Here is a 14,583-nt window from a genome sequence, read left to right on the forward strand (position 1 = left end):
ACTAAGGGAAAAACCAATCATATTAAAGAATTTTAAAACAGTTGCAAAGCTGCTTTTTCTGCTGAACGCAGCATACTAAGTACTAGATCCATTAGTTGACTTTATTGCGCGACGACGATCGTTGATCCAGCAGGTAGATGGTCCATTTCGAGCACGGAGTAGCATTTCGTGGACAGCGGTCGTGTGGTCAAATACACCCGCTCGTTAATATTACGAGACCAATTAATGGCAGATGGGTGGAAATGTTACACAGTCGACCCCCCCCCCTTCCCACTCCCCTCCACTTCCGATTGGAGAAATCGCATCATTGTCGTACTTGCGTCCGCGTTGCGAATTCCGCCGCCTCATTCGGCGGTGGGTCGTCGGCGATCGTTAAAAAAAAGAAGGCAATTAGCGTCGGACGCGTTTGATCGCGTCGTAAAATCCATCGGTTGCGTCCCATCCTCCTCCCGCCGGATGCCCCGTTGCTTCTTCTTCTTTTTCTTCTTCTTCCGGCGCGTCCGTTAACGGAATGGCAATTTAACAGCCGATAAAGTCCGACAATGGTGGTGGGGATAGATAAGGCTTCCTGATGGTGTCCCGAAGTTGCCGGGATAGGAAGAACGTTATGACGAATTAGGCCACCCTCGCTCCTGACACTGCCAGAAAAAGGGAGGAGAACCTACCCCAACGAGAGATACGTTTGGGGTGTCGTTAGCTAGGTCGATGGGCGATTTATTTGATGCTGTCTGGCCGAAGGTTATGCGTTACTACTGTGTGGTTAACGAGGTAAACTCTTCAGCCTCACGAATCCCAGTCTGACCCCTATAATTGTGATTTCAGGTAAGCTCTCAGGCTAGATTTATACGGGATCAATGTTCCAGATGCCAGATGAATTTTAACTCGAAGTATTTCTTCTCCATACAAATTATGTTGAATAATTCGTAGTGATGTGATTAATGAGTAATAATGACCATAATAATGTAGAAATTTCAAACGAATAACATCCAAAAAAAGATGTATAATTTATATTGGAATTATTGAGTTACTACAAAAAAAGAGTTCTATAATTAATGTGCTACAAATATTGTTTTAAAAATAAATTTATGTGAAATGTTTTTGGAAACATAATATGTATTTCGTTTATACAGTCAGCTCTGACAAACGCGTGTCTGAATAATATCGGTCGTTACTACTGCGTTTAATAAAACGTGTCAACTTATTCCGAGCGTTATATTTATCTATTATAATAATTAAAATATGTAAGTATATAAAAGAGAGAAATTAAGTAAAATTATATGATTTTTTTCACTTTTGTATTTATAATCTCCATTCGACGACCTTAAAATATGCGCGTCGTAAATCGTTTAAAAGACATTCCGCATTTTGATGCAACTGCGAGCTCTCTCGATTCGTCTGATGTCTACGTTAACTCTATTTGAGATTTTAAAATTCAATGAGCCAATCCGATCGCTGACTATAGGCGGTTCTCTCTGTGCGAGACCTCTCTCGCGAGGGAGAGGACGTTAAAAGAGAGGAAGTAAAGAGAAGGAAACAGGGAGGGAAATGCCCTTTGTGATACCGTTAACGGCCCTCTTCGCCCTCTCGAAGTCTTGGCAGATCAAAAGCTTTACGTTCGATGGCCAACTTTTCGATTGAATGTCCTCGATGCACGGGATCGTTTTGCGGTTCGTCTGGTATACGAAATTCTCCAATTAATGGGATCAATTATGCATTACTGCAATCTCAAATCGACTCATAAGTACAGCTTGGATCACTTTTCTATTTTATTTTAAATTTACGTCATATCGATGCCTTTCAATTTAATTCACAGCTATTTTCTGTTTAATTGCAATGAATAATTCTTTTGTTCAAATTATCGTATTATTTTTGTTAACTTTTTCATTTTTGTGAAAAATAATTTACTTTGAAATATTAATTATATTATCTAGATAAAAAAAAATTAAAATTGCATCATTAACATAATTAAGTATCCTTCTTTGTCTCATCTTTGACTGCTCATTATTTCTCTTACATTTTCTTCGAGAGATATATATATATACTTATACATTCTAAATATAAAGAAATGCGCACAAGAAACGACGTCGTCGCAAAAGATAATTTCGTTACAAAACAGTAATACTCCGTTATTATTTGTGACGCTCTTTTTCGAACAACCCCGGAGAATCTGGTATCTATGTAGGAAATTATCCCCCGTAATCGTTATAGTCCCGTCATCCCCCTTCGGTTGGTAGTAAATTCTTGAGAACCGACCAAGGTGTCGGCCGATAACGACCGGCCGTTTACTGAGCGTATAAATGAAAAAGCGAGAGTCCCGCTCACCGCGACTGGGAGCTCGTAATTCTGGAGCACCCCTCGGACTTCTAATAAATGCCATAAGCTGTTCGCTGAGAGCGAACATAATTCACTCCTCCCCCGCGTTACGTAAATGCACACGCGCGCAATGATCCAATAAACGCCTGAGCACACGTGTGTTCCGATCCTTAATAAATTTACCTAATAAATCTCGTCAATGTAATACGACAGTTACATAATCGTATTTTAGTCACAATGAAGGGAGAAATCTGATTTCGGTGTCGGTAGCTTGTCAAACATTTGAAAATACTTACGATAAGAACCCACTTATTTTTCTGAACATTTTCGATGTTTGTGACAATTTTCTTCAGTGATGAATGGCTCCATAATAGAAGACGACACATAAGTAATGAAGATATGCGTATATAAATTACATACTTATTAAAAAATTAGACATTACTAGGCTTTCAATTTTTTTCAGAGTTTGACAGATTATTATTTCATGCACGTATGTGTCAATGTGTTTGTGTTTTTAGACGAATTGCAACGTTATCGAGCAGGAGGGTATAAAAGCAGGGTAATTGCTCCAGCAGTACTTCTACTCCATGAATTTAATATCGAAGTTACGAGCGGAGTTTGCCAAACAATTGTATCAATATATAAGATACGCGGTCATTTTTCAGTATAAGTACGGAAAAATAGTTGCACGCACCTGAGATTGAACGTATTTTTGTATCAAAATTCTGATAAAAAATTTCTAGCAACGTTGTTATCTCAATATGAAGAAAATATAGTTTGAGCGAGTCTAAGAAATAAGCATCAAATTACTGGTTACTGAGGTGTCGTTAACTTGGTTAAGTGTTAAAACGATTCTATTTATGTAATTCGTAATAAATATAAAAACAGAATTCAAATCTCCGATAGTAAAAATATAAAAATAGTCATATAAAATGACATATTGCGGTTGTAATATATTATTAAAAAGGGACTCATTATAAGAAACTTTGAATTTTATGTTTCTTGTTTTCTACAACGCCTGGTATCACTATATCACTTTCAAAGGCGTTAATACCAATAAATGTCATGATACACTTATCAGACGGATACATGGATCGGATGATTATTCGGACAGAAAAGCCATAAAAGCGCAAACAGTAAAATATTCACTTCACTCTTACGACAACGGCTTTAACGACGCGCGCCTCGTATTTGGGCTGAAAATGGCACTTCTTTATTCTGATGAAGCGGCCACTCAGTATGCACACAAAAAAATGAAAATTATCAGTTATTAAAAATAGTTTATGCCAGGGAGATCATTCCGTCCGTTCGTTCGTTAGTTAGAACGTGTTCTGAGAATTAGTCTTTAATGGGCGCGTAGAGTTTCACGTGAAACGTCTCGAGATCGTGTGGACGACTTTACGACCTCTCGTTTCAAACTTCGATACCACCGTAGAAGAGAAAATGTCTTTGGCTTCGACTCGTCAACTCGTCGGCCCGACCGAGTAATTAAAATTGATGCCGCATTTAGTGAATGTAAATCGTACCTCTGTCGTTGTGACGCAATACACTCCTTTTCGAAGATAAAAGGAAGAAACTATTAGCCAAATTTGCACTATTTCTTTTCGCACAACAGGTAACACCGACAGATCGCGTCGATCAGAATTAGTAAAACACGAAAGTAAATGTACGTCTAAATCGAAGAGACAATAGAAATTGAATGTCTATTTTATAATATTAACGCACTAATTATCTCGTAGACTCCTACTTTCCTGAATTTATATAGTCTTTTAATTTGTTAAAACATAAAAGAATATCGCTATCCTTCTTTTGAAAATCTTCGGAAAATCTGAATACAGTATTCATAATAAAATTAAATATTCTAATTTTTCCAACAGATAGTTCTTTCGCAATTTTTGCACGTTATATCTTTCCGGAAATAAGACTTCTCGTTTTCTTCTTTATTTGTCACTGTTGTCGCACTGCGTTCCGCTATCGATTTCGTTGTATTGTCTGAAAAGTTAGGAGGTACGAAGAGCTAAACTTAGAAGAACGCAGAAAGTCATCCAACGGCCGACACCCACGTCACTTTTAACGATGGCACGACACGCAGTAATAACGAGTGACAAAAGAAAATCGCCACGCTGAAGTCTCGTCGCGTGCGCCAAGCCATAACTTCGCGTCACGGCTGAACGTTTCGCTCGTCGTTACGATCGGTGAGCACGCGACTCGCGCGAAGCGCGAGCGACGGACTCGCGAGCTCGTCGGAAATGACAGCCGGCCGGCTATCCGATGTCGTTTCCGTGATTTACGAGGAGATAGTAAGGGCGTTTCATCGATTACGGCCATTTAATAGCCTGTAACCGTGTTTTACGAATTGCTCACTTTCGGCAAGAACTCGTAGCGAATTCGGTTGGACGTACTGATGCATAATTAAAGTTATTGTACACTTAATCTAATCTGTGTAAAAGTAAATGCAAATATTTTTGATTATAAAACACAGATTTTATTTTATTAGTTTTTATATTTATTTAAACAAATACTTTTACATCAATTTGTGCACAGGCTTTAATGTATGCCAGCGCACTAAGTGCATTCAATCAAATTCGCTATTAGATTCTGGAAAGATTAAGAATCTTTGAAAGTAGGTACCTACCTCAGATTGTAAAATGGAAAATTCCTAAAAAGAATCAAATTCAAGTTATTATTAGATTGACGAAAATGTTCTGAATTATTATTCAGTTTTTGTATACAAATTTATTCAGAAACAACAATCATTTCTTAAAATTAAGACCATCATGTTCAACAACCATTCGCCATCAATCTGTTAGTTACTATTGGTCTCGATACCATTCGTTTAGACAGCATCAAGTTCTATCGTATTCAGCCATCATATAGTTCTGATTTTATACCGTTTGACTGTGAGCTGTTTCCTCCAATAAAATATTTTTTGCAAAAACAACAAAACTTATGAGCAAGTTGAAACAGTTTATTGTGAGCTCTTTGCATCTAAGAAGCCCAAAATAGTACCGAGACGAAATTTAGCAACTAGTAAATTCGTGACGAATGGTTGTTGAACATAATAATATTTATATTTGATTGTACCTGTATTCTGAGTGAGAAATAATTCTTGATATTTCGGAATAAATTTGTACATAAAAATCGAAGGATAATTTAGAACCTTTTTGACGACCCAGTATTACACATCATTACAATCATATTATTATTATATCTTATAAAAATGAAGAAAAAGAGAATATATCTTAATACGTCTGATAGTCACATTCTTGCAAGCTCTTAAAAAATCTGTGATGGAATCTCTGTAGCTTTTAAAACCTGAGCAATATCACTGTTGCTTTCAAATTAAATAAAATCCATGTCGGTTCGTTAGGTATTATCGATTGTTGTCGAGGCGAAGTTTCTGTTTGAGCACCAGGACAAGAAGGATCCACCCGGACGCGTTAGCAAACTGTGCTTCAGAAGAAAGCGATTTGGGTTATGGAGCTCTTCGTGCCAGGCTCTGGTTCTTGAGGGCTTGGATTGTCAGTAGAACGAACATAGTCGCGAACGAGCGCGTGAGTGATGGGTGAGCGAAAAGCTGTTCCGAATGAGCCAGGCGGCCAAGGGAAGAAGGAGGTGGGTGAAAGGGAATAAGGTTCGCCAGTTCGCAAGCAATTATCGCGCGAATCGCGCCACTTGGCAGCACGTAGATTGCTCGGCGTTAGCTATATCGATCTCATTTGGCTCATTTCGCGGTTCAACTTTGCGGCACGATCGATGATAAGAGCCGTTAACCAAGACCTCTATCTCATTCTTCTATCTGCGTTGCTTCTAGCCTCCCATATTCATTCTTATGTTTCACCATACACTTTAATAAAGGATAGTTGAGATAATATCTATTTTTAAACAGTTAAGATTTTCTTGGAACATGGTTTCCACCCAGGCAACTTTTTCTTTTCAATTACAAGTAAGAAAATAATTAGCACGTATGTATGTATAATAAATTAAATGTTTACAGTAAATTAGCTTCTGCAAAAAGGTACGTGAAATTTTACAACTCCAAGTTTTTCTCACGCTATCATTATACTCATTTAATTCGCCAATAACGCATACAAAGTAAGACGAATTAAGTCCGTTTCCGCCGAGGAACGTACACCACACGTCGGCGTTAATTTCCTTCAGTTTCGTAATTACGCGCGCCATAATCACTCCTCTCTCCTTACTCATCTCGGACATTCCGACAGTAACATCGCCGACCCTCACTCGCGCGATTATAATTAACCGATCGAATTGAAAGAGGGAAAGGCGTCTCACGCGACTCGTGTTTCAGCGTATTCGAGTCCCGCGTTCTAAAAACGCGGAACACGAGGCACGGTAGTTTACCCTCTCGGTCTCTCGGCATAACAACGTCTACTGGGGGCCCGGGGTATCATAATATCGTGTATACGTACATATATAATGCGATGGCAGACAGCAGTACAGGGACCTTCGCTTTGCGAACACGAGACTGCTCACGTGCGTACGCGCACATTGCGCGCCAGTTGTGAATCTCTACTGAAACTGACAAATTTCAGCTCTTTAATACGCGTATATGCATAGTCATTTTAAACTACATTATATGAATCTGCACAAAACAATTATTAAAGTATAGAAAAGAAAGAGAGAGAGAGAGAGAAAGGAGAGAATCATTAAATGAGATCTTAAATGAAAATATCTTAATTAATTTTTAAAATAATACGTACTAATTTATTTATTATGCTAGAAGAAGAGAGAACTATTTCATAGAAAATGTCAATTCTTCTATTTTTAGGTCCATATTACATTAATTTTAATTTTTAGTTTCTTTATTGCGTTTCTTTGCAACACAACTCAGATAAATGTCCAAGACGTCAGAGATCGTTGACGAGCAAAAATCACGGTGCCATGAATAATGCAAAGCTAATTCTGGGATGTTAAAGGGCTATCGTGCGACGACTCGTGCAATTTGGGAAAAGCCTGGCTTCGTAAGTCTCAAGGCAGGGGCTTGCTTCCTGCCAAGTCGCTAAAAGCCCTGTAAATTATTGCCGAAAGTTTACAGGGTCCGCTGCAGGCCGCGCGCACGCATCCCACCCTGCACCCCTAATTGTGCTAATTATTATCCTGCCGCCGGATGACGAGGGGAAGCCAAGAAGTCAGCCGGGTTTCGTGATGTCGTGGCTATGTTTTATGGTCGCCAACACGAAAGGCATCACTGGCAAATGATCCAAGAACTTCCAAACAACGTGACAATCTCTCAATTGAAGTATCGCGAGGTGGCGAGCAGTAAATTCTTGTCTGGACATTCTCAGGAATGATTTGACGAAATAAATTATTCCATTCACTGTGTAATAATGAATAATAAATGAGTTACGCTAGATTTATACTTGACGTTTCATTAGCAAAAGTAGATGAGATACTTTTTCAGCGTGTGACTTAATAGATTGGCTGCTTATTCCATTTCGTAACACAAGTTTCGTGGCCAAGAATCGTTCTATCTTTGTTACTCACTAAGGGGCCTATTTTGTAACTCTTAACGACTCTAACGACATCGTTAAATTATCATTGCGCAGCTTTTTTTAATGTATACAAAATCTGCGCAATAGCAATGTAACGATATCGTTGTAGTTATTAAGAGTTACAAAATAGGCCCCTAAATGTCAAGCAAAATAGAATGATACTTGCATCGATTTATGACACTAAATGAAAAGTATCTAAAACAAGTATATCTAAACAAATGTATGTATGATCTCGTTAAATTGTTAAATTGCGCGGAAGTTTCGGAAGAACGTGGAGTTTCATAAATGGGCGAACCTGAGGGTTTCCTTGTCAATCTCGCGAGTTCGCGCGTGGTTGTGGTCGTGTATACGGCATCAGTGTACAGGCGGATATATAGATATATCGAAATGCCGGGCAGGTGTGCACACAGAGACCATTCGATAATACAAGCCCGAGCGAGGGTGGCCGCACACCGAAGCCCGAGCACGCCAGTCCGTGCTCAGACGTGACTCGCGAAGCAACCCTCATTTTTTGACCGACCCCGTGCATCGAGAAACCTTCCGTTCGGTTTCCGTCTCCGATATCGACCGGTTTATCGGTGTTGAGGTGCGTAAACCTATCGCGCGCGCCGATGTCGTTCTCGTTGGAACCGCCCGATATGTCGATCAACTGTCGACATTGACCTGTCAACGACGAAAAACCAATAAAAGTTAATAAAAGCGCGTGCCTGACTGAATCGAAAAGTATTTCCCGTTGGTGAACGAAGAGACGAATGGATCTTGTCGGTATGTACTGTTCTCCGGTGATGCATTCTGAGTTATTGATTTTAAAGAGAGAGCACAAGTTAATGGTTACAGTAAAGATTAATCGTAGCGTACATTATATGTCTCTAGTAGAAATGTATGCAGTTTTCCTAGACACCTATCCAGTTACTATCTAATATTACTGTATTTTCATTAACTGTGCCAATACTGAGTAGGAAATGGACAAGAACTTGATAGAGTTTTATTCTGTCCATTTCACGAGGAGTTGGATTGCTTATTAATCAATTTAATATCCATTATTTGTTGTGTTTCTATTCAATAAATGGATTCAGATTTTACGCAACTTTTGTATGCAGTAACTGCAAACAAAATGTTACATCCTGACTGGGATCCTAAGTGGTTTTCTTTCTCAATTACTAGACAGAAGTTGGTGTAACTGTTTAGTAACTGCTAAAAAAATGCATGAAATTTCTACCAGGGATACTCTATAAACTTTTAGAGTAAATCTCACTCTTAATGATTGAAAATTGAGCACTCTTTCAAGACTGGTTCAATTTTCACTCTTTAGATTGAAGATTTCATTCCAATGAATGTAGAGAGTTTTGATATATAAATTAATTCCTAACATAAATAAATCGCCTAATAAGAATCTCGGTGGTTGTTAAGGCGGGAACTATTTCAATTGTTTATGCATTAAATTTTATCGCCTTATAAATATTATTCATGCAATCGGAGATTCTTATACTCAATTTATTCATATTTGATTTATTCTTGAAGCCACGAAACTACTTTTATTTGAATTATATTAATTTTATAAAAACTAACGATTAAATTACTATACTTTATTACAATATTATGTAGCGATATAAAAATGTTAGTTTAATTAATTTTTATAAATTGCTCATGCGTGGTTTCAACTAAATGCCCAGACTGATTTAAAATTCTACAGACATCATTTAGATTATTGAAAGCCAAACAATTAAGCCAACAATTAATATGTTAACATAGTTTTTCAATGTGAGATTTTCGCCGAGTCATCTGTTATTACAGCCGTTGGATGCACAGCTATTTGGGAAACAAGAGCGAAATAGCCGAACGCTCTGTTGCATTATGACTTTATCTGCGTCATGCAAGTCATCGATCTGCGCAACATAGTCTGCATGATTGGCTCGGTTCCTCATGGTTCTTTTTGTTTTTTTTTTTTTTACATGTCGTTAGTGCGAAAAACGTCAAGTCTACCGTTCAACGTTATTGATGATTTCTACATTGTCAGCGTTGTCAGCGATACTGTTGATCGTAATGAAAAAACGTAGTTCTCGAAAACGGGCTTTAACGGCCGCCGCGAGCGAGAGAATAATTCTATAATTATTAAGCGATAAAAACTGGCTAATGCACAAAAAAGGAAGGGGATATGCTATTACTTTTTGTTGTGCTACCAATGTGTTTATTCAAAATCATTGTTATATCAAATAAAGAAATGTGACAATCAACCGACCGTACTCGCAAACACGACGTGGCATTGAGGAAGTTAATGCGATCGGCTGCGTTCACTAAAGCGAGAAATTTTAATCCTGTTATTTTCGATGCAACAGCATCATCGAATATATAGTGGTAATTTTTTGTTCGTTCCACTCGAATATAGAAGTACGGATCTCGCGCAGCAGCGATATGGCCTATAAGATTCTTTTCTTTCGAAAGAGACTTCGAGGTTTCTGAAGTTAATCGTTCTCTCAATTTCTATCTTCGGATGTCGTAATGCGACTCCCAGACGCGTTTCTTTCTCAAAACTTCAACCTCGTTGAAGTGATCGTATGGGTGTGAACGGAAATAAATTAAAAATTGATGAAAGCATTGATTAAGCATGGCGAAATCAGCAAAACTGTTATTACTGAATTTTTAACAGACAAAAAAATATTAATTTCTTTCAGTTTATTTAAATTTCTATCGATTCTTTTAGCTTTCCGTTGATATTTTTACACTTTTAATAAACAAACACGATAGTATCTCTATAATCGTTTTGAGTGGGAATGACGAAGTATTTTTGCACCTTATTTCTCCAGAATAGTTTACAAGATATATCGTTAATTTAATAAAGGAAAATTTAACAAATAAATCACAAATATAAAAAGTTATATAGCGGAATAAGTCATGTATTAAAATACAGTGAGTGCAAAAAGTATTTGTACAGAGGAAATATTTTTAAAAAAAAACTTTATTTTTAAGAAGTAAATATTGTCCAGCAAGAAATGAGTCATCAAATTGATGTCGAATCGATATCAATACGGTTTTAATACCAATTCGACATCGATTCGTTTAATTGACGTTCATTTCTTGCTGGGTAATTAACAATTTATTCATAAAGAATAAAATAGACTATATGTTTCTTAAAATTATATATACCAAAAAGATGTGTATTAATTATAGAAAATATATAATCTGAAAAATACTCGAAAATTAAAAATTCTATTGTTTGGATGCTCAAAAAGTATTCGTACAGTCGAGAAATTTCTAAAATCAGGAGCTTCTAAAATCAGGAATACATGCGAAGCTCGTTTGTTTATGTTAAAACAGAATATGTTCATTGTATAAAATTGTTAATTAATATTTATTTTTTACAAATAAGACTTTTTTATAAAAAATTTTCTTGTAGAATACTTTCTGCTCTTACTGTATCTTTTTTTTAAATCGTAGACTTTTTCATAAGTCAATAAAGTTACAGTAAAACTAATTTTATAGGAATAATTTTGTAGAAATTCTTTCTTATGTGAAACTAGTTTTACTACTTTATTAATTTATGAAAAAATCAACAAGAAAAAAAGATTTCTTCAATTTAAATGCCACTATGTAATAATTATCAAACTATGTAATAATTATCCATCTCAGTTCTGTCTCTATCATTTCAAGTACATATTTCGGCTTACAGAATTACTTTATCCTATTTTCGTTGATCGTGTCCAGTTTTACGAAATAGACCACCGGATTGGCGGTGGCGAATGAAACAAAAGCAGCCGACGAAGGCGAGTATCGAGACAAATCGCGTTGCGTAAGACATCGTCGCCGCCGCCTTTTTATTTCCCGGAAATTTCTCGATTGGATGTTATACGTCGAGGAGAGCCTGCTAGGCAAAAGGATGACAGGAGTGATCGAAAGCGCGCGCGAAACTCGCGCGCAAGTGTGTTGCCGAGTGTGAGCACGCGAGAACGATCGCGCTATCCTTGATATTTAGCGATTGATTGGCAGGATTGCCAATTTGCTCAATTACCGGCGAGTTTCGCGGAACAGCGAATCGAAATTACATGGTCGGTGCGACGCCTAAGTTTGCGCGAGACGGGACCACAGCGTGTAAGATCGTCATATCTCTCTCTCTCTCTCTCTCTCTCTCTCTCTCTCTCTCTCTTCCTTTCCTTTTCTCGGCCAACGATCGCTGCCTTTTAGATTCGATCGAGACCTAAGGGCCTCGATCGGATAAATAAGCCATGCCCAACAGATTCGGGAGCTGGGGATTTCGAAATTCTGGAATCCATCGTGCTGAGCACCGTCCAAATCGAGTGCTTAATGCCGGACGAGATCGATTAGGATGAAACGGTATATTATTATATCTATTTGGACACGAAAAAGAACAAAAGAATGAAATGGGCAAATTATAGGCGTAATAGCTACATAGATATAGATTGCGCATTCCCTGATCTCTAGCATCTGTGATCCGTTAGAAAGAATTGAATCATATCCCTCTTCGACTCGATACTTTAGAGAGAAAGAGAAAGCGATATGATTCAAAACTATACCTTATTCTTTCTAAACCGATAGTGACAACTTCACAGGAATGCGTAGTCTATTCTCATTAATAGGGTAATAAAACTTAGTTCATATATTGGTACATAAACTGTTTTGAAGTCACGATAAATTTCTAGATTTCTCCTCTCTGCAAAGTTGAAAAAAAAAAGTTGCCACAATAACGTAATTTTACGGTGCATCGCGTCTTTTTATTTATTTATTATACAACGCTGTCGGCTTTTCCGCTTAATTACGCATTTTCCACTTTCGTCGCGCGTTCCAACGAACAAGTTAATTTTACATGTCTAAAACGAAAGTATTACAACGCGTGCGAGTTGCATACAAATGAAACGTGGAATATCTCGGCACGATATTTCAAGCAAGCGCATGAATTGCGTGCGTTGCCGGACTTAGCATGTTTGGCACTTTGGTTAATGCCGTACTGCAGAATTTCCACGTTCCACGGAACTAGGAATGCCCGCATTAACGCACGACGATTTGACGTGTGCACGTCAAATTTGCCGCATCGTGCCGTATTTACCCCGGGGAATGGCCGCTGCAACGCGCACGAAGTTCACGAAGGGCAAACGGTATCGTAACATTTTTGCGCGTGGAAGTTTTAACGCGAGCCATTTAGATTTTCCAATCTCGCCTATCCACTATACATCTCTTTATACATCCGCGTTCCTCCTTCCTTTTTTCCCCCATCTTCCTTTCTCTTTCTTCCGGCCGTATTTTCCTCGGTCGTTTCTCGCGGAGAGGGTGTTTCGCTCGGTCGTGGCTTTTCTACGCAGCAGAAAGTCGTAAAATTCCCGAGGGCATAGGCGAAGTCGGTTGACTATCGATTTCACGTGTTTCCTTTCGGAAATTGCCTTGTTTTTCCCTCCCTCATTCTGTTCCTTCCTTTTTTTTTCCTTCCCTTTCCTCGTCCTCGCCCTCGCCCTCGCCCTCGCCCTCGCGCCTCAGGTCATAGCGAAGATCGATACGATATCGCGGACCTCACGATCGCCTGGGTGGTCCTCCGCGCGCAGCACCGGCTAACGGCTTCTGGGACTGATTTAATTCGGCTACGTGGACCGCCTAATGCCGCTGCCTCGACCGGCAGATTCATTGTCCAGCTCACACTCGCGTTCGCCTCTCTTCATTCTTTCCCGTACGACATCGTACGGCGCGGCGTGCAAAATCAATCTTCCATTACGTTTATTATTTCGAGTCAAATTGCTTAGAGCGGCAAGATATTTATCTTCTAAGCATGAAGATTAATACAAAGTACGTCAAACTCACAATAGCGCGCTAAATCTCGGTATATCAATATTGCGAAAGTAAGGAAATTACACCTGAGAAGTGTGAGATCGTTTGAACCTTCAAAGCATAAAATCCCCGTTGAACTATCCATCAATCGATTAAATCCCTCCCCTCCTTTTTCATTCCAATTGCTGCCGTCTATGTTCTTCCTAACGAATATCAATTTGATTGCCGTCTAGCCCGTTTCTTTGCACGAGCGGAAGTTATCGGCAAGCAAGCGGAGGGTGGACGGGCAGGAAGAGAAGAAAGAAAGGGGGTGGCGTTTTAAATCGCGAGGCTCGCCCGAGCCGTCCGGGTAATCCAGACAGATGGGACTCGTTAATGGGACGCGCGAGTAATTTGCAAGAAATCTAATAACACCGTGGCCTCCCACTCCCCCACCCCCCCACCCCCCCTCCATAACTCGTGGCTTGACTTTCCGCCTTGCAGTCCCCTTTCCTTCTCCCCCTGCAACCCTGGCCGATCCTTCGTCCGAGGACCGTCTAATGACAATACACGGGCGCCGTGCTCGTGAAAATTAAAATTCGCCCGGGGGTCGTACACGACGTTCTCGTAACAGCGCCCGGTCGCCTCGTCTCGCTCCAAGCACGTGTGAGTGTGTCCAGGTGGTCGTGAGGGATTGCGATGTAGCGATGGCGCCGATACACTCGCGAGTTATCTCCAACGCAGCACCGCACGAAAGTTCATGGTCGAGTTTTTCAACCATTTGTTTTTTTTTTTTTTTATGTACTCTCTAAAATCCTTGAGGTGGAATCTAACTCTAAAGAGTGAAATCGCACTCTTAAAAATTGACAATTAAGCCACTCGGTTCAACACTGGCTCAATTGTACACTGATACTGAGAGAAAAGATATAGTATTGGTAACAAAAAAAGAGAATTATTCACAAATGGCCGATTATTATTGGATTACTTTGTTAAAATTACAAAATACAAT

Source organism: Trachymyrmex cornetzi, unplaced genomic scaffold (assembly GCF_001594075.2).
Source record: "Trachymyrmex cornetzi isolate Tcor2-1 unplaced genomic scaffold, Tcor1.1 scaffold64, whole genome shotgun sequence".
NCBI lineage: Eukaryota > Metazoa > Arthropoda > Insecta > Hymenoptera > Formicidae > Trachymyrmex > Trachymyrmex cornetzi.